Source organism: Amblyomma americanum, chromosome 4, assembly GCF_052857255.1.
Source record: "Amblyomma americanum isolate KBUSLIRL-KWMA chromosome 4, ASM5285725v1, whole genome shotgun sequence".
In the NCBI taxonomy this organism is placed as follows: domain Eukaryota; kingdom Metazoa; phylum Arthropoda; class Arachnida; order Ixodida; family Ixodidae; genus Amblyomma; species Amblyomma americanum.
The window spans coordinates 63,936,226-63,958,715 of record NC_135500.1 but is presented as its reverse complement, the minus strand read 5'-3'; the positions used below and the strand labels follow the sequence as shown (position 1 = coordinate 63,958,715).

Genomic DNA, 22,490 nt, shown 5'->3' with positions numbered 1-22,490 from the left:
GTTACAAATTCAGCCGAGAAAAACCGCCGCTTCTCTAATCTCAACTTTGGTGTAAGTTTATTCCTAAGTGCACGATACTGCTTTCGTAACTCAACGTCAGAGGGATTAGACTTACACAGTTGCCATAGCTTACTTTTTTCAAACGATAATGCTATGACATCATTTGTTATCCATTTCTTTTCGGGGTTTCTAATTTTTTGTTTCACTCGTCGCATGGAACGAGAGTAAATCTCATTGAATTTTTTAACAAGTAAGTCATATGCTTCAGTATGATCACGCATTGTTAGGCTTTCCCAGTCAAAGATCTGGATCAAGTCGTCTACGTGTCGGTCGTCAAGAATGGTTATTGTACGCAGAGGTGGCTTCGGCGTTTCAGGTTCTTTACTAGTCATACAAAGAGCCTGGAAATAATGATCAGCTACTTTTTCTCGTACCACTGCAGCCATTGCATCTAATCTTGGACATCTTGTAGCAATGTGATCAATACAAGACTGTGTAAGCAAGGCAGCAGCAAATTCCTCCCGAGTGTAACTACGAATAACATTATCAATGCCATACCCTGCTAGTAAATCAAGATAATCCTCCACACCACTTTTCTTTGGTTGCAGAATGTTAATGTTAAGATCCCCCACTAGTATAATATTACAATGAGAATGTTTGCTTAGGAAACAGGATAGCTCAGTAAAAAATCGTTGCAGGTCAGAACTAGGTGGACGATAAACTGCGATAAGCAAAAATGTCTCAGCATGGTTACTAACAGAAAGTGCAACAACCTCTGCAGCCGTAAATGTACAAGTCGATTTCCCGACAAACCACGAATTTCTAACAAACATTAAGACCCCGCCACCTCTGCCCGAGGACCGACAGAGTGAGAAAGACTGAAATCCCTGCAATACAAACCCATGAGACTCGAGCTCATTTACATTTATTTCAGTTAACATTACGGCATCTAGATTTTTTAATGACTTCCATAAGTGGACGTTTAGAGAATCCCAATACCTTCTAATGCTTCTGATATTTACATGTACAAGGTATAGAACAGGTTTTGAGCGTGATGTCGTGATCATTCATTGTTATGGGAGTTTGCTAATATCATCCTCATTTTGAATCTTAAAAACAGCAGAGCCCTCCATTTTCCTCACGAAAACATGTCCATTTTTTGCCCAAGCATATTTGTATGAGTTTGCCTTTGCAGCATTTTTAGCGAGCCACAGTAGTTTCTTTGTGTAGGATGTTAAGTTCTCATTTATGTAAATGTTGTTATCGCTCAGTGCATAGCGCTTCCGGAGCCAGAGTTCACGGTAGCTCATCGACTTGAATTTTACAAGAATTACTGAAACTTTGCCAACTCTGGCCGGCAGTCTATGCACAGCATCTATATATTCATCTATTTTTTCAGGGATTTCCAACTCACTCGCAAACGACTTCAATTGAGCTACAAGGTCCTCGTTGTCAGTCTTCTCAATTCCATGCACCTCAATATTCTGTCGGCGAGAGTAGGCTTCTAGGTTGTTCACTGTGGCTCTTAGTTCATTTATTACAATGGATTTCTCCGCCGGACTCTCAGCTTGTTCAATACAGTGCTTTTTTAATTCTGCAACCTGAGTGTTCTGGGTGACCAGCGATCTCTTAATTTCTTCGTAGTTTGACGAAAGAAGGTCAATTGACGCTTCAACGCCCTCAATGATTTTCCCTTGTTTGTCAATATTCTCTAGTACAGAATCATTCTTTGCAGATTGATAGTGAATACTTTTGTCAATTTGGTCCACACGCAAACTTATCTCAGACAGTTTACTATTGAGCACACGGATAGCGCGCAGCAGCTGGCTCCTGGTCGGTTCCTCCTTTTTTCCGCCATTATCTTAATCAGACTCCTGTGAATCCTGTGACTTCAGCGTTAAGCAAGCTGAGCACACCCACTTCGATGTATCAAGTGTTTTCAAAACTTTCTTTTTCGCACCTGAGCATTTGCCGGTGTGAAGCCAGCAGCTACATTCACTGCAACTTATACTATTGTCAGGCTGCACAGGTTTCAAGCACACAAAGCACTGAGCATCTGGCGAAGCCATTGAAGCACAAAGCAAGGAGACAATCAGCAAACTACAGTCCGACAAAGTGGTCAAAAGTACTGTCTATCGAGCAAGAAGAAAAGCTCTTACCTAGAACGATAAAGCGTGCGTCAGTAATCGAGCCCACACTCCGTCGGACTGCCATCCGCCGATCGTCGGTAGCAGCTTAAATAGCGTGGCTCCTGACGCCGCCCATGTCGCCGACCCACGTGGCTTGCCGTCGGTTCCTCGGAAGCGCCACAGTGCACGAACGCAGCTGAGGCCAGGCAATCTTCATGTATCCGTCAGCAGGCAGCCAAGGCTTTCATCTTCTTGTTCTTGATAATCTAGAACGATAAAGCGTGCGTCAGTAATCGAGCCCACACTCCGTCGGACTGCAATCCGCCGATCGTCGGTAGCAGCTTAAATAGCGTGGCTCCTGACGCCACCCATGTTGCCGTCCCACGTGGCTTGCCGTCGGTTCCTCGGAAGTGCCACAGTGCAACTGTCGAACGCAGCTGAGGCCAGGCAATCTTCACGTATCCGTCAGCAGGCAGCCAAGGCTTTCATCTTCTTGTTCTTGATAATCTAGAACGATAAAGCGTGCGTCAGTAATCGAGCCCACACTCCGTCGGCCTGCCTTCTACGTAGCCTACGTAGCCTTCTACTTTCGAAGAATGCCTCATTGATGTTTTGGAGCTAGCTAGCCCACTCTGTGCATTATTTGCAAGGGTAATAAATAGCATATGAGTGTTCACGCTTTGTTGTCCCTCCCTTTGTTCCCTCGAGCACGAACCCCTCCACGGTTAGTGAGCGGAAATGCTGCATCCACAGAGTAGGAGTACAGGGCAGAAGGGTGTCCCCCATATTTCCACAATCTAGGACTTCCTCATTTATCAAGGTTCAAGCACTGAGCTCATTCCAGCAGACAAGAAGGGCTTCGGAGTGACCAAAGCATTTGTCCTCCATCTTGTGAGGCAAATACCAGATGGTGCTGAGCACAAGCTTTTTTTTATAATTACCGTATAAACCGGAATATAAGTCGAGATTTTTTCTTAAAAAACAGCAAGCGAAAGTTGCCCCTCATCTTATATAGCAGCCATTAGCAGAATGTGTCACAGTCTGGCAACCCACGGCGTACCTGTCTGCAAACGGATAGCCAAAGCCGTATCGACATCCAAATGCGATTGCTTGTTTTTTTTCGTTCGGAGCCACCGTACTGTTGGTCTTTGCGTGCGCTGTTTTGTTTGACCTCATGTGCAATTCCGCGTTAGCAATGAGTACCAGCGGCATACAGAGTCAGTTCACAGCGGCTTTCAAGAAGAAAGTTATAGAGTTCGCTGAAGCGAACGGGAACATGGCCACTCAGCGCATGTGCGGCGTTTCGGAGAAGAGCATGCGGTATTGGCGCAGACGCAAAGATAAGTTGTAAGCGTGCAAGCCGAGCAAAATGTCCTTTCGCAGACGTCGTGCAGTACATCCAAAACTTGAGGGCGCACTTGCGGACTTTGTGCAGCACCTTCGTGCGCAGTCACTACCCGTGACTGTGCATTCCATTCAATGCAAAGCTTTGGAGCTTGTGCGTGAAGCTGGACTACGCCGAGAAGAGTTTAGCGCACCGAAGTCGTGGATGCACCGTTTTATGAGGCGCAAGGGATTTTCTGTCCGCCGCTACACATCCATAAGCCAGAATTTGCCAGAGGAACTCGCCGATAACCTCATCAGCTTCCAGCGGTATGTGATTCGGCTTCGAGAGGAGCATGATTACATGCTCAGACAAATTGCAAAGACAAGGTCTGTGCGCATGACGTCGTGATCTTGAACCGGAAAAGCTATGCGCACAACACGACCTTAGCGCCCTCAGCGGCAGTAGCGGCTGTCGAGCCCGCGCCCCCGGTGCCGAAGTCTCCCTCTAAACATGGCTTACAGACGGACGCGGAAACTGCCTTCTCGTCGTAGTCAGTTTACTCAAATCGGCGGCCGCACTGCACAGCATTCTGTGCCGCTGCTCATGCTGGCGATACTGATCGATCGCTGGTGCGGTCAGCGCCGTGGTTGTCTTATGCTCGCCTGCTTCCTTGTGCTACGTTACCTTGTCCAAGTGTGCCTGCATAGGCCTGACGGTACCGTAATGAACTGCTCTTACTATGTGACCAGGAGCAAGCAGCATCCGCAAACAGAGTTCAGCGCCAGACAGTCTCATACACGCGACGTTGCTTTGCTTGCTACATTTTTTCGCCCGCCATCCGCGATCAATTTGGATCAGAGATTTGCACCTTCCTGCTTTGTAACAGATGTTACTTCAGACAAATTCAGTGCAAAATGCCACACGTACGGCAACGTGCATGGTTATCTATCTGCATGGCTATCTGCAGTAGATCTACTAGTCGCCAAATTGCAGTCAAGTTTGTTATTTGCTGCAGTCTTCAATATCTTCTCAGCTAGCACACCTATGCCAGTTTAGTTTTATTTCGCTAATAGAGGATGCTTCTATGGCTTAAGAAAGCCACGCGTTAAAGAGCATGCCGTGGTCTGCTGTTACACATGTTAACTTCTCAGGGATTCCTGGAAGACCACCCAGCCAGTCCAGTAGAGTGAACTACTGCTCAGACAAACTTAAGGGCACCATGAGGGAATATTCACTTGAATAAAAATTCGCTCTATTGAAAATTTAAATTAACATGTAACTCATTCCTCCACCAGAGCAAAAACTATAAGAAAGGAAAAAAAATTGCGTGTCACTGACACTTATGGAGTTCTCATTGGTTGAATGTGTTTCGTTTCATACCGGGAGCACATTTAATTGCATAGACAGCAGCGCTCGCAGCGCCTATAGAAAAATTCCCGGCGCATGTTATTGCTGTCGTAGCGTTTATGACTGCTGTTATATGTGATCAGGAGCACCAACCGAAAATAGAGTCCCACGAGCGAGTCAGCCCAACGACGATTAGGGTCGGGGTTTTACTGTTGTAAGGGATGTCAGTTCTGATTCGGAGCGATAGGGCACAAGCACGGCATTGTGCTTTTGAGCGCAACTGCCATGAATCTCGCTGTCAGCAATTCGGGTACCCCTGTAAAAGCATTTCAAATGCAACGCCAGTGTGAGCATGCTGAATTCGCCAAAAAGACACTCCCCATGTCCATCTGCGAGCCGCAATAGATCGCATCCTGGTTTCGTCTGCTAGCACGGCGGCCGAGCCGAAGTCTTCATCGAGCGCGCGCCGCCGCTGAGGGCGCTAAGGTCGCATCGTGCGCATACCTCTTCCAGTTCAAGGTCACGACGTCGTGCACACAGCCTGCATCAACTGCAAATGCCGACGAGACCCCTGTCTGGTTTGATATGCCTTCGCATAGCGAACGCGGCGCCGAACTAGTAAAACTTCTGTCGACAGGAAGTGAGCACTCGTGCTTTACTGTCATGCTTGCATGCACGACAGATGGCAGAAAGTTGCCTCCTTTTGTCATTTTCAAAAGGAAAACCATGCCGAAGGAAGCCTTCCCTTCAGGTGTTGTTCTGCGCGTGAATGAGAAAGCGTTCAAGGACGAGGTTATGATGATTAAATGGATTCGCGTGATGCGGAATCGTCATCCCGTTGCACTGCTGCGTCATCGGAGGATGCTGGTTCTGGATGCATTTCACGGCCACCTGACTGAATCGGTAAAGCGCGCGCTCACGGAAGCTAGGACCGACCTCGTCATCATTCCTGGTGGAATGATGTCTAACCTTCAGCCACTCGACGTGGCACTCAACAAGCCCTTTAAAGACAGACTGCAACAGAAGTAAAATGAGAGGATGTCTGGCGACAATCCGAAGACGCTGACGGGCCACCTGCAAAGGTGTCCGCTTGCGACCGTCTGCAGCTGGGTGCTGTCGGCCTGGCGTTCTTTGCCAGATGCCATGGTGCAAAAGGCTTTCAAGAAGTGCTGCATAAGCAACACGCTGGATGGAACCGAGGACGACGCACTGTGGGAGGCGGTGAGCGACAAGGAATTGTCTTCCGACAACGCTGATGAAAGTTTAGAGCGAAGTCGCAGCTCCGGTGGTCCAGGGACGCAGCCGACTTTGAAAATAAATGGTTTCGGCAATATTTGCTTCTTCTATATTTTTTTCTATTTTCTGCACTTCAAGGTAAGGGGGTCGACCTATATTCCCACTCGACCTATATACGATTTATACAATATCCTATGTCCTTACCAGTTTTGTGGGTGCTTCGTGAGAAGACTATATACGCTGTTGGAACGATATGATCAAACCAGACCAAGAAATGCCTCCTGAAGCCAGCAGGCCAAATGAAGAAGGAGGGAAAGGGTCCTCTGATTGCATGGTAAGCAGCAATGAGAAAATCATCACAAGATGGCTGTACAACAGGGTGGTGAACTTAGCCTCAAATTTCCTCGCAATTGATGACGAGGATGAAGTGTCTCAATGGAGTAAAGCAGACAGGAAATATGTAAATGTGAAGCGTCCCGCAGTTGTCCAGGAGTACAACCAAAGCCTGTACCGAGCATTCATTCACAGCTGAAAATGGACACTGCGAGGTATCACACATTTTATGAACCTGTCCGTGACTAAGTCATAGCTCGAGTACAGGCGTGACACTGAAATTCAAGGGCTAAGAAAACAGAAGATGGATTTACTTGAATTTACTCTAAGTGTCGTGGAAAGTCTAGCAAAAGCTGATTCTGTTGATCTGCCTTGAAAATGTGGAAGGCCACCCTCCTCTCCCCTGCAGCCATTCAAAAGGCAAAATTGTGCAGCCCAGCAACCAGTGTATGACGTGAGATACAACCAAGTTGGGCACTGGCCACTCATGGCCGAAGACCAACAGCGATGCAAGTTGGAAGGATGCAAAGGAAAGCCAAAAACCAAGTGTGAAAAATGCAGCGTCCACCTGTGCATATCAAGCGCAAAGAACTGTTTCAAAATATTTCACACACACTATTAAATGTCCAGCATTAGCTGCACCTCCAGGCAAACAGCATGTCTGTTTTCAATATATGAATTTTTGTGAAAGCTTGAAAATGGACATTAACACCATAACACCAAACTTTGTTTTTTGATTCTTGCAACCAATAAGCCCTGGTGTCCTATATATATGATGCGATGGCATCTTTTATACCAATGGGGTCCTAAAGAAATTTTTTGTGCTAGTGTGTTCCTTGGGTGGTAGTGAAGCAAAATACAATGATAAAAAAATTCCCCAAGAGGTAAAAAAAATTCATAGGTGAAAGAGTTAAGAAAAAAAACTATAAGATACGGCTTCGAAGGTACAACACCTTCAGTCTCCTGCTCTGAGGCAAAAAGGGCATCAGTATTGTCTGCAGAACTAAATTCCGACTACTACGGACGGGTAGGTGCTCATGGGGGCCTGCCCATCTGTCGCAGCTGCCTGCATTGCCAATTCGTTGGGAGAGAGCCGGCAGGCCAGGCTCCCGTTCGTGGCCAGTTCCACCATAGCAGAGCTGGCGGCCGTTTACCTTTTGGCCTAAGTTGAGTTTGCGGGCCGCGGGGCAGTGGGCTATCCACATTTCACCACGGGCGCCGCTGACTAGGTCCTTGTATCCCGATTTTTTTTTCTTTTTTGTTAAGAGGCTCGTTGCGTTGCTCCCACCCCGTCGACAGTCGCCCGGCCATTATAAAACAAACAACAGATGCCGCTCACAGAGGGCGGCCGAACTAAAAAGCAAAAGCAGGAACGGCAGCGAGGGGTGCCGTAATGAGACCCGCACCGCGGACAGCGCCTGCCCGTCTGGCACCCCGGCGCTTTGTTTGGGATCCGTTGGGTGGCTTTTTGAGCGCGGTGTCGAAGAAAGCTTTGAGGACGCCGCTTGAAGAATGAATCTCACTTGGAAGGGTACTGGCGGGCCATCCTCTGGGTGCATGTGCAGACGGTTGTGCAGTTGGATGGCAGTTAAGGACCTGTGTTGGCTCTGCTTCTGGCCAGCGGGGCTCGGATGACACCCTGCATCTGCGTTTCGAGCCACGGATGGTGGAAGTTTGCTTGTGTACATTTCGTTTTCTTTTCAGTGTCATTTTCGCAGCTTGTGAAAAGCGGAAAAGCGCAATCGACTTCTCGGAATGCATGCGGCCCTCGCGAGCAAACAAGCTTGGGGGCACCAGCGTGCCATTGGTGCGTTCAATTTGAGGAGAACGCTCCGATTAGCTGTAAGAAGCTCATTCCTGATTGGTTGCTAAAATGGTCCCCAGAATGCTGGGGAAACTGATTTAAGGAGGCGTTTTGGCGCCAAAAGGGAGACTTGGGCAGGGGCTCTTGGTGGAGAGTCGGAGTTGCGAGAAGACAGACAGGGCCAAGCTTTGCGCTGGTCACGTTCCGTAGAACGAGGAGCCGTTACGAGTAGCACGAGTTAAGTCGGTCAGGCAGGACAGAGCTTCGTAGGGGCGAACTTTGGCCTGACGCTCCCGATCGTTCATCATGGTAGCGACCACCCTGGTCGATGTGTAAAAAGTGTAAATAGCTTGTTAATAAACCCACCTGTACGTTTCTACCGAGAAGTTCGTCTACGCCTCATCTTTCTCCTGTAACGTGTCGCGCCCAAACGGGCCCCCATCTCCACAACCGAAGAGGAACCACTAGCTTGAGCCCAACTGCCTACACCCTAGACTCCCATTCCGCGGTGCAGTCCGCAGCCATCCTGAGCGACTCCAGGGTGGCCCTCCAGCTCCTGCAAGAGCCACAGGGCCGGCTTCCCATTGTTCGCAAGCTGGCCGTCAGGCTCAAAAGCATCTGCTCCCGTGGCTGCTCCATCTCCCTTGTCTGGATCCCCAGCCACGTCGGAGTCCCGGGCAATGAGGCTGCTGATGCCGTGGCCAAGGCAGCTCAAGGAGCCTCTACACCTTGTTCTATTGCAGTGGTGCCTCTGGATGCTGCCAGAGCCATCACAGAACGGCAGCGTCTACAGGAACACCCCGAACCAGGGTTGCCCAAGGGACACCACCACAACTCCTACCGGACAAGGGGATCCCTAGATGGCAGAGGTCCCTCCTCCTCCGGCTTGGCTGCTCATGGACTGGGGCTAGGCTCTATAGAAAGGGTTTGGAGCCCTTGAGCTCTCGAGCCTGGGCTTTCCTGAAATTATACAAAGACACTCACAACTTGTAGTGTTCATGATGGCCCTGGCTGGTTGACAGTGTGAAGGTGGCCACTTGTCCAATACGCCTGGTGCTTCCCTGCGAAAGCAGCACCACAGCGGGTAGCAATGCGATCAGCGCTCAAAATCGAAAGCATCCGTCAGAGACACTTCATGCTTCGAGGCTATGGTGCTAAAATTTGCCTGCGAACCAAATCTCCAAGTACCTGACAAGAGTGAAGCAACATCCAAAGATTCATTGAATGCAAATACTGCTCCTTCCATATATTAGCTCAGGTGCATTCTCATGCAGTCACCATGAGCTGTGCGAGTTTGTTGCACAATTCCTTAAGGTCCTGCTTGTATACTTGGGACTCTCCAAACCATGGCATTACTCGGCTCCTGGCCACCACGGTATGATGAAAAGAAAAGTCATGCCCATTGAACGCACATTTTAAGCCCACCTTTTAACAGTTCTTTGCAGGAGAAGCGCTCTAGTTACTGCACTACCAATGTCGTGCAACACACTTTTAATGCTGAGAGCAAAAAAAAATGAGAGGCAACATTCCCCCATGCTTTCCTTGGCTTCATACATCCTAATGGGCCATCATTCCCCTAATCCTTTTCAGCCCATACGGCATAGCGATGGTGTCAGTCCTGGCACTTTTGATGCCACAGGTAGCAAAAGAGGCTTCTCGCACAACAGCCACTTCCACCATTTGGTTGCGCCCCAAACAGCACTTGTGACACAACAGGACATACCAGACCCGCCAGTTTGGTCAAGCATTGCACTACTGAACACTCGAGGTTAGGCTACATGTCCCATTAATGCCTATAAAAGCTGAAGGCCAAACAGCCGCTGCCATAGCTCGGTTGCTAGAGCCCCGTATGTGACATGTGGCACCTATGGGCAGCATGCGTTTTCTCTTCTAATCCCTGTACAATTGTCTATCTAAAAGCATTATGCAGTTAATTTCTCCCTTTAATTAACAGCAACATAATAAAAGGAAGTAACATTCCCCCATGCTTTCCTTGCTTTCAGTGAATGTTGGCTTCTTTTGCAAACCCATCTAAAGAGTTTTGCACTCACTGTTGAGATGAAAGTGATTTTTTTTTATCCCAGTGCATCAATGTGCATGGCTAAAATTGAGAACAACTCGTGACCTTTGAAGCCATGTCCCAGAACATACTGTAGCTCCTGCCATACCCCATGCTAACAGTTCTTTGAACAAGGCTGTCTATTTCAAATGGCACCTGTGACACTGGTTTTGAATTTGAAAGAGAGGGAGCGCAAGAATGGGCGCAGATATGCTCTGTGCTCAGGTGGCTATGTGCCAAATAGAAGTAAATAAAACAAAAAAAGTGATTCTGTAAACACTTCCTCAGTACAGTTAACCTAGCATGCATTCTAGCCTGTTTCCTAAATACACTGGACTTATATAAAATGCTAGCCTTCTATAGAGAACTGCTTCTTAAGGCCTCCAAATAGCAGCCCGTGGTTTTTAACTCTTCTCACAGCTGTCCCAAGATGGAACACTATGACCGATTTCTGTATGGATATTGGATACCATTTTTACAGATGGTAGCCGTGGTTCCTTTTTTTTTTATTGAATGTATTTGTGTTCGCACCTACTGATGTTTTCACTGACTTTTTCCTGGCATACAAGGTGGCTTCCACAGGAAGAAAACACGCCATCTCTAATGAAGAAATTGTTGATATTTCTCTCAAGCAGTGACGATGACATTGCAAGGCCAAAAACGAAAAGTCGGAGCAGATGGGAGCACAAAAATGTAAAGCAGTGCTCTGCATACCAGTCTGTCTTATGACTGCAAGCATGAAAAAAGCAAATATCATGTTTTTACTGCACTAAAATTAAATACTTTATGTAATTACCAGTGCTTAATTAACGTATGTTCAAAATCAAAACAAAGAAAAAAACTGTGATGAACCCAGTTGTGCAAGCACAAGAAAACCTGATGATGTTCATTCCCTAGCTTTCTCAGATAACACCACTAAATGTGCTACACAATCCAAAAGGTGCTTGAACCTGCACTCAACCTGTGTTTTACCTTTCATCCAATGTACCTCACAGTCCTGCCAATCTACATCACTCTGTTCTTCGTACACAGCTTTTATTCTGTGTATTGTGATGAACTGTTTTTGAACGACTCCATCCATTCATGTCACTCAGCCCAAGCTAGCATCCAACAACACACTGCCTGTAGTTACTACAGCCACTGAGTACGTCAAACCCACCGCTTCCTATGTGCAAGGAACTGACATTGGCATCCTATTCAGCCTCCTGTACTGGATATTGCTAATGCAGGGCATAAGCTGCGGAGCTTGAAGTCTCTCTCAACTGAAGAGGGGCTGCTTACATGCACGTCTATGTGTGAGAAGTTGTACGATACCAGTCAACACAAGCAACATGTTACCATCCTGCAAAAAATTTCACTGTATGCTTGCAAGACACATTAGGGTCAGCCCCATCAGAACAGTGTCCTTGTGAACAATGAACAACACCAAGACTAATTTCTCTCACACTTGTGTTGTCTGCATTTCCTAGCCACGGGGTGAAAGGCACTCCCTGCCTAACAGTCTGTCACTGCACTGCATCTTAACATCCATCCCATCAGCTGCACAAATGCAGCGGCACTGCACAGCCGGGGCATCCGCCTTTACCCGAACATTACCAGGTCTAGCTGAAGCTGACCAGACACTGCTAGCGGCTACCCCCCGGCTGAACTACTCCATTTACCCTTTCATTACTTTCTTTCTCTCCACCTCAGTCCCCTATTCTCTTTTCAACCTTGCGCGTGCCCTCATCCAGAGTTACGGGATCGCTGGTGGGACTTAACAGCCCTGGCATTCCACCCTTTTTCCTCAGTCAGGAACTAATATATTTATGGCCCTTCGTTTTCGGGTGTTATTTTTTCCCAGAATTCAGGGGGCAAAGATTGGGCAATATTTCTTTTGTGCAAATTGGGTTATTCAATAATATTTCTATAATTATGATATTTTTTAGCCCTTAAGTGACAACAAATTAGTAATCGTTTATGTACGGGACACAGAATGCCCTATTGTTTTGCTCAGTATATTTCACAAACAATGACAGGTTGCACAGAAAAAAAAAAAAACTTCATTAAACTCTACTTTTTTCTCACCTATTAGAATTATGTTGTCGTGTAAACTGTTAACCTCCCTCGCCGCACTTTGCGTACATGCAAAACCTGCTGTCTTGTACATTGCAAAAACAGCCATTAAACATAGCAGTGGCTACTTTAAACAGACAAGAGTCCTGCAGCAGGATATCGTTAGCATGGATAGCGCTTGTTACATGATGCTGAATAAATGCCAGGTATCATGTTTTGGCGTCTCGCTTCTAAAAGTTAACTTTTTGAATTGACCCTCAAATTAAGTCACGTCATGAATAACAAGTACTACGAGAGGTTTAACACCACTAATTGAAAGCATGCTTCTCTGGAACAAGCACAGAATATCCATTAATTTTCGTACAGTGTGTTCACCCATGCTCAAGAAAACATATGTTCTCTATGCCCTTTCATATATATGTATACAGTCCCGGCCACTTATAATGGCCACAGTTATAATGAACACTTGCTTTTTACTAACAAGGGCAGTGCTATTGTCAAAATATGCATTAGGGCAATGGGACTGCATCCCAGATACAATGAATAACCGTGGCGTAAACTCGGAACGAACAAGGAGGCGCCGCAAGTGAGGCCCCTCAATCGAAAAACTTCCGGTAAGAGCACCAATAGAAGAGTGCTTCCGGGTGCCCATGACAGCCTCCCTGAAAGTATGTGGGGACCCAAAAGCACAGTAAAAAATAGGCGAGACATTATCAACAAAATGGAACACTGAGAAATGGTCACTGTCACGCACTAGAACAAATTTTGGTAAACAAACACTTGATTTCCTAATATGTGATATTCTTAATAGATACAAATCTAACCGACTTAGCGTGTGTAACCTCCTAAGACATGATTTCAAAGTGTACTTTGCAAACAAATTTTTATGACCTCTACCTATTGTAGTATATATGCGCATCCTTTAGCTATCATCACCCCACCAGTGCGCGACACTTTGTTTGCTGTACTTCGTTTGTTGTACTTTGTTCGTCCCTAATGTATTTTCCAAGTAGTCTGTACATAATTTCTCAAGTTTACTGTACTCTGTACAAAGACCTTTTCTGCTTTTTCGTTCTCATAATTGTCCACCAGTGTGCAACCTGCCTCCGCTGTATTTTTTTTTTTCACGTGGGTTTTATAAAGGCCACAGGTATTTTCAAGCTATTTTTTTAGCTTCTGGCCTGCGGCCGATTCAGAACATGTACCACATTTGGAAATAAAATGGTCTGGTCTTCAACAAAACCCCGTCTTGTGACGAGCGTAACGAACTGTTGTAAGAAATCAATGCCAGTTTCGACGTGGTTCATATTTCTGGCTGTAAAATTACTAACCTCGGAAACGACGAACGCAATCGGCAAAGTCAGGTTCGTTGTAAGTGGGTTCGACTGTATCTAAACCAGCCGCTCATTCCCTTGAGCTGCTCAGTATTCTAGAAGGGGAATTTTAGGGGAGAAATTGGGTTTAACCCGATTTTTAAGGAATGTGTTCAGGGTGCAAGAATTGCATAAAATCAGGTTTTACCGAAAAACAAATATGTCTAAATATACTCTATGTTTGCTGCGATATCAGTGGGAATTTTGTGCAACTCTTCCCTAAATGCAAATAAATATTTTAAGTTGACTAGACAGCATGCTGTTCCAGGTTTCCTTTGTGTAAAGATAGATGCCTGTTGAGATGAAGGGCTAAGTCTACATAAAAGTGATGAGGCTAACAATGCTGCACGGAACCAAAGCAATACCCTTAAAGAAGGCCAGCACACATCACATGAAAGCTGCAGATATGGGAATGTCGACCACACAAAAGGGACAGTCGGAGATATTGAACGAAAAATTCAAGAAAGAAGGCAGTGATGATATGGTCAAGTAACAACCAGGAACAAAGAATAGATTAAAAACTAGGTAATCAAGCTTGAAGTTAGAGCGAAGAGGGACCCCAGAAGACGCGGCAAGGAATTGTGGCGGAATATCTAAGGGTGAACCAGATCAAGAGGGAATGGGTTAATGGTGGGTGAACTAGCTCATCAAAAACAATGATCCCATATGAAAACAGGACAAAGTTGGAAAGAAGTCTGCAGGCTGGCACATAGGGCACACAGTCACGCACCCATTGCAGCACTCAAAAGGTGCAACGTTTGCCTAGTCAGATGTGCGAAGAATGGAAAAAATAAATAAATAAATAGTGGTCTAATCTGTGCTCCACCTAGATTACCTGTAGGAATGCATGCGTGCTGTTCAGTGTTTCAGCATATTTACAGGCATTTTATACACTCGGAGAACCAACCAGGCGCACAAAAACGATCACACTCGAAGAGTGAAACATGCCCACGAGCGCAGACGGCTACAAACACATCACAAACAAACACACCCTGTGCATTCCAAATATGTAAAAAGCCCCAATGTTTTCAAGGAGTCCCTGTTTGGCCATCTCGTTTGTAAGTGGATAAAATTTACCTCTTGTACAGCGTCTTTTATATAAGTATTTTCTTTCCTCCGTGTGCTTCAGTGCGTATGAGCTTAGAACCAGTTTTTAGCAACGCCGTTGTTGTTATTGTCGCACTTATTGAAAGCTCAACAAGTGTCCTTTGCATAAGCTTGCATTGTATTACCTGCATGCCAAATGACAGTGCGGGGAATATCTGTTCCTGATGCAATCACCTGCGTGGACATGGTTATTACAATCAGCCTATTTTTTCACTTTTTTTGGGGGGGGGGAGGGGGGGGCAGGTATTGGGAGGTGTCTGTTGCTGCCGCAATTACTTCGGTGGACACGGTTCCTGCCACATGTCAATTCTTTTTTACCATTCTTTTTCGGCATCTATTTCTTTCAACTCCCTTCTGTCTGCATGTGGCAGTGATAGTGGCATAGTAGTGGAGATATCACGGTTAAGTGATACAGAAAACATGGAACATGCACAAAACAGCAGACGGACGAAACGCCGTTTTGTGCACGTTCCATGTTTTCTGTATCAGTTAAGCTCAATATCTCCTCTACGAAGCACCAACTAGCCCCCACCCTTGCCTCATTAGTGATAGTGACACAGATGAAGACAGTCATTTTCCTGTGCTGTGCACAGATGGACACTGAACGGAAGGACATAAATCTGTAAACATGTAGACAAAGAGGTGAAAATGTAGCCATTAAATGAATTTCTGCATTAAAATGTACACACAGTGAGGGTCAATTTAGAACTTCTTTTTCATGTTTGAACACAGGGGGAACAAGTTGTAAGGTGGGGCAAATTTAGGTGGCAGGGGGGGTGGGGGCTGGCATTAACTGGAAAATTAAAAAAGCAAACATATTGTTTGCTTTGTTTGATGCCGCTCAAGATTCTGTAAAGAATACTTTTTGCATTCGCGACGGTTTGCTTTATAAGAAGAATTTCGCTTCTGGAGGAGCACGCATGCTTCTTGTCGTACCCGAAAGCCTACGCATCACAGTTCTTGAAATGATGCACGACGACGCCACGTCTGGGCACTTGGGAGTGACACGCACACTCCACCGCACACAACAACGATTTTACTGGCCTAACATGCGTTCAACCATCCAGCACTATGTAGCCAGCTGTGTGCAATGCCAGCGCTTTAAGCTGCCGACTTCAAGTCCACCGGGCAAATTGCGGCCAATCACACCTCCAACAGCCCCGTTTGAGCAAGTTGGCATTGACCTCCTTGGACCTTTCCCACGATCCTCTAAAGGAAATCGATGGATTCTTGTGTGCGTAGACCACTTAACCCGTTATTGTGAGACAGCCGCGATACCAGTTGCTACTGCGTCTGAAGTATCTAACTTCTTACTTCGATTCGTCATTCTTCGGCACGGCCCTCCTGCAGTTCTCATTAGCGACCGTGGACGTCAATTTACAGCGGACGTTGTTGAAGAACTTCTCCGCCTCAGTAGCTGCTGTTTTCGCCACTCCACGCCATATCATCCCCAAACGAACGGTGTGGTAGAACGCACTAATCGTACGCTCACCACCATGCTTGCCATGTACGTCGCTGCAGATCATAAGGACTGGGATGGCGTACTCCCGTTCATCACTCATGCGTACAACACCGCGCAACATGAGACAACTGGCTACAGCCCCTTTTACCTGCTTTATGCTCGCTCGCCTCGCTGCGGCCTTGACACCATGCTACCATTTTTCATCCACGATGAACCTTCTCTTGCGACCACACTCTGCAGAGCTGAAGAAGCTCGCCAGCTTGCCCGCGTTCGAATTTTATCTTCGCAAGAGCGTTCCAAGAACCGCTACGACGTCCAACACCAAGAAGTTTCTTATGTTCCTGGTGACATTGTGTGGTTGTGGACCCCTCTACGCAAGCGTGGTCTGTGTCAGAAACTGCTATCCCACTACACTGGACCATTTGTTGTGTTGGAGTGCATAAGTGACGTTAATTACGTTATAGCACGACTAACTGCTAGTGGTCGACGGTCACGCCAATCTCAGGTGGTGCATGTAGCCCGCCTCAAGCGATTCCATCCCAGACGGTCTGTTTAACTCGCCCGACGGGCATCGTCTGCGAGGAGGGAAATGTAACGTGCTTCCACAGAACCTCGACGGAAGAAGCAGAAGATGAAGGACTGACCCGCGGAGAAAGAGGAAGAAAAAGAGAGAGCTGAAGGACGCTGCTAGGCTTCCTGCTTCCATCCTGCTTCGACCGGTCCCCTCTTTGAATAAACCCCCGTGCGTGCAAAGCACGTAACAATATGGCAGAAATGGGATGACCCCGCTCCCAAACACCTCTCCTCCAAGAGTCACCCATAAAACCACCTCCGGCAAATGGTAGAATCACTCGGCCAAAATTTTCCCAGCCCCACCTCTGATTGACTACTTAGGACAACTGCCTTTTCCTGTCCCAATTCTCCTAACACTGTTCTTTATTAAGCACAAGAGTGCAGTATTAGGAATGGCAAAGAGCATTTCAACGCAGGTTTCAAGCAGAAAAAAGGGCAATTTGTAGCAGGATCCTACTAATTTGTAGCAGGAGCTCAGTGCTTGGGAAGTAAGGTGCAAATGATAATTTATGCTATTTATCCTATTGACTGGAGCCCAGATACCTGCGCACTGCACCCTCGATGTGGTGTCATTGTGAGATCATGGTATTAAAACCTATGCACGGTGACCGCATTTCAATGGCAGCAAAATGCAAAAACATCCGTGCCGTGGGACGTTACTGCAAGTCAAGGAGCCCCATGCAGTAAAAATAACCCGAAGCCCTCTGCTATGCATGGTGTCTCTCATAGCCCAGGTGGAGCTTCCGGGAGCTACAGCCTAAATGCCTTCCTATCCGAGTGTCCCAGACCACAAATATGTGAAAGAGGAACCTCACAAATTGAGCTGAGTTGAAAGCCCATTATTAGATAAGGAAGGCGCATGGCCACGGGAGGGGAAAATGAGTAGACAGAGTCTGCAGTTTTCACAGTCATCATGCAGTCACTTTACATTGCTCTGATCAGACCACTAAGGCAGCCACATCTTGCAAACACCATTTGGACATCAGAATCAGCTGCTAGAAGGGAGCGGCAGTTCTGATAGTAGGGTTGGATCTCGGAATGCCTGGTGGCGAACTCAGGGCAGTCCAACAGGGGGTGGGATATGCTGCCACCCGTTAGCACTGTGCAATGAGGGCACGTAATCAAATCATTTCCTCTGTGTAGAGACGCCAGAAAGCCAGAATATAGGGGTTATAAGCCACATGGGCAAACTCAGAAGCATAGACAAAAGCTGAGAGAAAACATAAATGAGATAATAATGAAATTCCAGCTAACTATGCCAAAAGCTTCCTTGCACACTTTCCAATACATGCATGCTGCCTCTAGTACCTCTTTTTCGTAGACTACAGCAAGTACACATAGCTGATCGACTTGGGATGTGTTTTGGTTTCCAGCTGCCATGCACTAAAAGGTGGGACTTGACTACATCATGAGGAGAGAAGTGAAAACTCAGAAGTTTGTGCCCTCAGGCTCGAATGCTCCGAGCTTAGTCATATGGAGCAGGACACAGACACGACAGACTGGTCGCATGTTAGACCATGAGGAACTGGCATTGCTATCATGTATTGCTAAGATTCATGAGACGCACCAAACACCTGATGTGCTAAAGATCTGAGACAGCAGCTAAAACACAATGGAAAGAATGTGAGGCTTGGAAATGAAAGTATGGGGACTAGCTACCAAGAGCAAAGTCCAGAAAAGAGTTTCTTAAAGGAATATAGACACCTCACTTTTGGGTACGTTTTTTCTAGTTTGTAATGATGAGTAAGGAATCATTATACATGGATTACCACCTGGCATTCTCCTACGACTGCTAAATAATTTATAATCACATTTCTTTCTCGTGCTGTTTAGGTTTGAACAGCCAAATGAGGACTGTGACGTCAACGTGTGCTTACAGGTCACGTAAGACATGAAAAAACAAGTATAATCGCTGCTCCCACATTCGTTGTCATTCCAGCTCTTGAGGAACGCTAGCTTCAGCACTGCAGTAAATTAAAACGATGACACAGCAATTATATGGACGTTTTTCCATGCCTCACGTGATACAAAAGCACTCTTTGAGGTCAGAGCCATCATTCAGTTTTTGAAACTGAAACCGAAACAGCATGACAAAAAAAATTTAGATTATAAATTATTTAGCGGTCGTAGGTGAATATCACACAGTGACTCATGCAAAGTAGTGTCTTCCGCATCATTGTAGAGAAGAAAAAACGCCACCAAAATTAGGTGTCTATGCTCCTTTAAACGCAGTGCAAACTGTGTATATGCACTGCCTTAACATGGAAAGTAGTTCCATGCACAGCTGGTGTTGCAACAGGTGCATGTGCACACCTGCCGCTGCCCAAGCACAATTGGCTCTCCGCTGAACTTACTGAAACTAGGGTATTAGCCTAAAGCGATTTGCATCCCCATTATGCGAAGCGCCAGCAAACATGTGCTGCCCTATTTCAGAAATGCAGCCCATGCACAGAAAAAACGGCCTAGTAACACATATTGCTAAGCTAAAATGCTCTGTGCTCTAAAGCTAGACGGCAGCAGAGATGGCTGGCAATGGGGTGGGTAGTGGAAGATTGAAGGTTCAGGAAAAGGGACAACACATAGAAAAGGAGGTAGCAGAAGAAACGCACATGCAAGACAAAGCAGATTGACGGAAGCCAGCATCTGGGCATTACCATAAACGTGGCAATCATCACATTATAACCCTTTTGGTTACACTCCAACAGGTCTGGTAAGACTAGATTCCATCACACTCAAACGTGTCCGTCAATACTAGATTTCGTCGGTACCCATTATTATCACTCATTAAAAGGATAAACCATTGAGCCATGCCCGAGCCCAAAGGCAGCCCCATTGCCGTGGTCAGCGGTTACTGAAACACTGATTTGGAGAGCATTGGTGCAATTTCATGGAACAAATTTGTAGTAGCAGGTAGCATGGTTAATGTAATGCCATGGGTTGATGCAAATGGTACGAAATTCCCACCACCAAGATTCGCTCAGCACTTTCCACTGAGCGACAACATAGTACGGCCTCAGAGCAGTTCCTTTACGATCTCCTTAACCCTTCTCGGATACTCAGAAATTCAGGGCCAAAGCTTAAAATATCTCAATACACGTGGCCAGACACAGCCACAAGCTTAAGAAATGAACGATAGTTTGAGCCAAGTGCTACAAAGTACAGCCATGCTTCATAATGGTCTGCATATCGTGCACAGGTGCTCCCAAGACTCCTTTGTATTGTGTGCATTGTTCCCCATCTTTATTTAGTCTTTTTTTTTGTTATTATTAGGATCAGTAATCATTTCCAGTGGACTTCATTTCAATGCTAAATATACCGGAACATTTATGAACCAGAAAGCTGGGCATTATTTAGCACACATAAAGGCTTTCTAATATTGATCACCAAAATACAACCAAAGCAGTTGCAACCGAAGCAGCAGTCAAGTTTCTGATGATTAAAATTTCTAGCAGTGCGGAGCGGCATGGATCATCTGGAGCGCTTTTTTCCGTGAAAGATGCAAGATCGTGCGAGTACCAAAAATCAAGTCTTTTCTCGTGGCAAAATGTCACGTAGTTTTCTATAGCCAACCAGGCGAGTGCTTGAAGACAGCAAGGGCTTCAGGCTGCCAGCAGAACTGACACTTGTCACAGGGCTAGTCGTGTGCAAGTGTTACGTTAAGCGTGGTTCAGTACACGTAAAAAGTATGCCCGAAGTTGTACCGGCGCTTACACTGGATAACAGGGGCCCGAAAAACGCTGTGAAAGCAGACAGACGCACAGATGTGTCCAGAGCTGCTCCAGCCAAGATAAAGCCATCAAGAGGAAAACAGCTCACTCCAGTAGCTCCGGCAGACTTAAGCTTGAGGCTAAATGCTACCCTTACCTGCGCCTCTGGACATCTCTTCGAATGCACTTGTAGATTCTGCATGTCTTTCGGGTTTTAAAAGAGGCAAATGTTTCAAACTGCCATCTTTATAAAAGTTTTGGTTTCTCTTTACCACAGTAAAGGAACATCTAGCCTTCTGGTTCGCATGATAGCTGCAGCCGCTTATGCAACACAAAACCCAACACAGTTACACGTGAAATAAATGCGTAACACGCATTTCTCTTGAATAGCAATATGCTATATGCTGCAGTGGATTGACAAGTGCAAAATAAAAAGCTGACAGACGTCGTGCATTCGATGACTGCTGAAAGCGATTTCCGGAATCAGTCCTTGCATATATACTTGACAGCTAGCACGAAAAACAATCAGCAAAAGCAGAACTCCTTGAGCGATGCTGTCTGACCAGGAAATACCGACCCAGTGCAGGCCGATCGTCGGCATCTTCGGACAGGGGGCACATGGCTCCTAAAGTTCCAAGTTCATCACCACCTTTCACGGACGGAACACCAAGTGATGAAGACAGGCAGCGTTAACTTTGCAGCTCACGTGCTTCTTTCAAAACGCACCATGCATGCGCCATGACTAACCCAGTTGCAGCAAGACAACGGGCAAACTGCAGCGACGACATTTCGCAGCACAGGCGGCAGTGGCCGTGCGACACTCTTAAAAAGTTTACTGCAACGCACGTACCCTACGCTAGAAAAACAAGAACTTCACAGCTTCCCAATTGCACGGCGCGCATATGACCAAGATTCCCGCCTTTCTTTCTCCGTGACCAGTATGGATTTACCTTTGTAGAGTGGAGGTGGAAAGAGTGGATGTGTGGATGGATAGGGCGGTGGCCCCTGCCACCTAGCCATGACTCTAAAAAATGTTACTCTTGTTTTGATTTTATCCTTTCGCTAGGTTATTTTTAGACGTTTAAAATCTAATTTTTCCCCGCTGCCCTTATCATTGCTTTGAATAAAGGCTTTGAGCAAGCGCCAGCTGTCACGCTAGGAGTACGGTTAAGGTGCCAATCTAGCACGGTGGCTAGGCACCATAGGCACCATAGAATCGGCCGAGTACGTGTTGCACGGCCACTGCCGCCTGTGCTGTGAAATGTCGTCGCTGCAGTTTGCCCGTTGACTTGCTGCAACTGGGTTAGTCATGGCGCATGCATGGTGCGTTTTGAAAGAAGCACGTGAGCTGCGAAGTTAACGCCGCCTGTCTTCATCAATTCTAAGCTCAATTCCGTGCATTCAAAATGTGAAACCTTATCTGTACGCCGACGATATTGCATTTTTTGCATCAGCAGGTGACATTCACAGTCTTTATCGAACCCTGCAAAATTACCTCAATGTTCTTGATAACTGGTTATTAAGAATTCATCTGTACCTCAATGTGAAGGAATGCGCATTGTTAGTACTTCTGGTTTCTGTTTCTGTAAATATCTGCCTGGTCTATAGACCTCCTGCATGTTTATAAACAAACGAGGTGGCGCTGCAGTCGCTAGCGGGCTCGCGGTAGGCAAAAGGCCAGGGAGCGACGTCGCGGAGAGGTGTTGAGCGCGGGTTTTCCCGGATTGTAGGCGCGTTTCCAGTTTCAGCGAATCACAGCAATGGTTGATGCTTAGTAATTTCTCGAAGTACACGAGCTCGCGTTGGCCACGTGCGGCGTATTCGGAGAAATACTTTGCCACTGTATATTGCCACTGTAAACATGTAGAAAGCGTTTCTGCCGTTGATTTATACGCTAGGCATTGGATAAAATAAGTTTTGACACTCTGCACTAGACGGGATGATTTTACTTCGGGACAGTATATAGTAAAAATATATT

At 46.4% G+C, this 22,490-nt stretch overlaps 1 long non-coding RNA gene across 7 annotated transcripts in view; it reads right to left on the bottom strand.

The window, feature by feature from the left end:
- Window positions 1–21,648, bottom strand: part of LOC144127994 (uncharacterized) — a 36,380-nt gene extending 14,732 nt beyond the window's left edge. Inside the window, exons 1-4 of one of the 7 annotated variants that reach the window (XR_013313652.1) lie at window positions 21,239–21,640; window positions 21,090–21,161; window positions 9,161–9,237; window positions 2,160–2,636 (exon numbers count right to left, since the gene is read on the bottom strand). This is a non-coding gene — a long non-coding RNA (uncharacterized LOC144127994). Of the gene's footprint in view, window positions 1–2,159; window positions 2,637–9,160; window positions 9,238–21,089 lie in introns of all 7 variants that reach the window. The other 6 variants (XR_013313653.1, XR_013313649.1, XR_013313650.1 and 3 more) reach the window with 6 other exon arrangements.
- Between the last annotated feature and the right edge of the window lie 842 nt (window positions 21,649–22,490).